The sequence below is a fragment of the Apaloderma vittatum genome, unplaced genomic scaffold (assembly GCF_000703405.1).
Source record: "Apaloderma vittatum isolate BGI_N311 unplaced genomic scaffold, ASM70340v1 scaffold3428, whole genome shotgun sequence".
NCBI classification, from domain to species: domain Eukaryota; kingdom Metazoa; phylum Chordata; class Aves; order Trogoniformes; family Trogonidae; genus Apaloderma; species Apaloderma vittatum.
The window spans coordinates 29,435-32,613 of NW_009732239.1; positions in this window are offsets into that span (position 1 = coordinate 29,435).

A 3,179-nucleotide genomic window follows, 5' to 3' on the forward strand; every position below is an offset into this window, starting at 1 on the left:
ATCCCCCCCTCCCCAACCACCACACCCTCCCTCCCTCCCTCTCCCACTTCATCCTCCACTCCTCTCTCTTCCCTTGCCCCCCCTCCCTTTCTGAGGATTGAACACGCACTCATCGATTACTTTAACTGCCCTGCTGCAGGATATGAGCTCCCACCCTCCACAGGACACAGACAGTGAAATGCTAATGTCTGTGATTCAGTGCATCTCATGTAATATACGGGTGTGTCTGTTTTTCTGAGGTATGGGTTTTTTTTGTTTGGGTTTTTTTGGTTGTTTGTTTGTTTTCTTATCTGTCTATCAGCTGGACAGGCTACACCACCGAGAAGGACATGCCAACTCAGATGGTTCAGACATCTGGGCTCCAAATTCAAGGCACACATTTTTCCTGTCTGACATGATACGCTTACTGGATTTGAGTCATAAAAACTCCCAGTGTGCCTCCTCCCTGTCTTTCCTCCCTCTTTCTTCCCACCATCCATCCCCACATAAATACTCAGCCCCACTTTGGAAATCACCTTGACCTTCTTGCAGCTCTGGGAAAGAGCTGAATCTACCTAGATACTTCTGGATTTTAACAGGTTTAGATGTCTGTCACCCAGTCTGGACTGAGAGCATGGTGGGGAAACAAGGGAGGATGGCAGGCAGAAGGAGTGGGGAGAAGCAGGACAAGATGCCTGTAATTAGCACTGCTACAGCATATAATAAACCAAGCTAAATTCTGGTGCAACAGAGCTGCGAAAGCCAGCACCTGGCATCTGACTTCTCCTGGATTCAGAAGGAATCATAGCAGCCAAGTTTGGAGCCCAACTGTTAATTCTGCTCTTTAAATGGGAAACAGGTGTTGTTGCTCTTCCAAATAACAAAATCCAGATGCAGGCATATTCTGGAATGAGCCTACTCTACAATGGGCCACTTGGAAGCTAGTATGTCTTGGACTACTCTAGAACATGATTTTGCTTCACAGTGAATTCAGTGAAGCTCTTCTGACTCCAGAAAGCAAAAATGTAAAGGTCATGAAAACATGGCAAGCTAGTGTCACAACACAGCTGAATGAAGTGCCTGGCTTAGCCTGGAAGCTGAGAACTTATTTGTTTTTCTTTATGCTTATTTTCTTCTGTTACTCCTTCAGCAACTTGGTCTTGGTATGTATCTGCACAGCTCTTCCAGGAAGAGTCATATCCACTACCTTAATTTTCATTACCTCCCACCCCATCTAATGAAACACAAAGAACATTATGCCACCACTCTTCTTACAAACTCCTGAACTGCAGCAAGCTCAGGTACTAGAAGACTGTAGAAACATTTGCTTAGCTCTTGTTTGTGTTTTGGCAGCATGATTTGATTTGGGATATTTGTGTCCATGTGTTGGCACTGATCCAAGCAAATCTGGCTCAATTTCTCTCTTTTTTCCAGCATTCATCCTCCAACACCAGCCCTGATATCCACTTCACTTTCTCTGTCCAAAATCCACCCCTGCTCAAAATGTGCATCCATTGAAAATAATTACATTTGATTTTAAAGCACATCCCAGGTATATAAGCCTCCAGACATAACTGAAATGAACATGATCCTTAAACAAATTTAGCGTTAAATGTGTTTAACTGGGATGTTAGACAATTGTAAGCTGTTACTGTCTCTGGACTTTAAAAACAATGGACTGAGAATCAATATGAACTTTATCTCAGTAGTGTGTTTGTCCAGTCTGAGTTGTGATATAGTAAGCACATATATTATGTTTACATTTGAATTACTGTCAATTTTGAAAGCTTTTTATTTTTATTTTTGAATAAAATCCAAGACAGCTTTTGTTGCTATGTACAAAATATATGGAGCACATGGAAGTACAACAATGATCAATCCAGGTTTTCTTTCCTTTAGTTGCTTGGATGTTTCAAAGATATATAGAAAGTTTTTATACCATTTATATGTCTTTATATAGTGTACAGAGATAACTTTAATCAGCATTCAGATGTTTTGTTTTTCTTTTTCTTTCTATGACACTGCTGATAAAATGGGGAAGATATATATCCTTCTTTTCTTATTTTTTTTCCCCATTTTCCAAATGCCCTGGTAGTTCATGCCAGATTTTAGACACTAATTAAGACCAGAATGGTGCTGGGTTCTGTACAAAGATATAGTAAAGAGCCTTTCCTTTCATTTCACTTCTGTGCATATGTAGCTCTTTAAAGCAACATAGAAAAGATTTCACTGTACCATCTTTCTGTCTTTAGAACCTTGGAGCTGCTAAGGCTGTGTAAGCATGTGTAAACATACATACAGATATGCAAATGAACGCTTTTATCTCTTTATTGCACTGGTCAGTGAAATAGCAAATAACCATTTGTCTTTACATTACTTGTGAACCTTCTATATTTAATTACAGGACTCCACTTCATGGAACAGAGTGCACATAACGGGAAATACTGGAGGAGGAGGTGGAGCGCTGAGTTGCTGACACATCTTGAGACAGACGCACTTTTTGCTCCCTGCGTTGTGCAAGCACCACCTAGTGTACGTCTTACACCCATCAGCACTGGGTGACTAGCGTACATCCATGTAGGTATTTCAAATAGATACACAAACAGCTCACCAATGCCTCATTACACTTCTGACAGGTAGCCAGAGGGAAAAAATCATCATGTGAATCCTGTGTGTTTCTTAGACATCTGAGTGACTACCTTGTAGTTCAATCCCATGCAACAGTAATGGCTGTCCATTTTTTGGCTATTTTTTTTTCACACTTCCCTCTGTTCTAAGTAAACATCCTGGATGCTTCAGCAGAACTTCACACAATTTACAATGGACTTCAGTAAAAACTTGGACTTGGAACTCACTGCCCAGGTAACACTCCTTTAAGTTTCCCTGCAAACAAGATGCAATGATCTCTAATGCTTTCAGCTCTGAGACACAGCATTAAAAGGAGCTGGCTCAGATTTTGTCTGTGGTGAGTTGAAATGGATGGAACATCTGCAAAATATCTCAGTATATGATCTGGCTGACTGTGCCACAACAAGGCCTTCTGTGGTCTGAAAACAAGATTACTGGTACACATGCATGCGCAGAGCATCCTCCTGCTACTCTGAGAAGAGGGAGGGTGGTTGCTAAGCGACAGAATCTGTACACTTCCCAGAGCAGTTAGTGTTCAAATACAGATATGGGGCTGAAAAAAGTGATTCCCT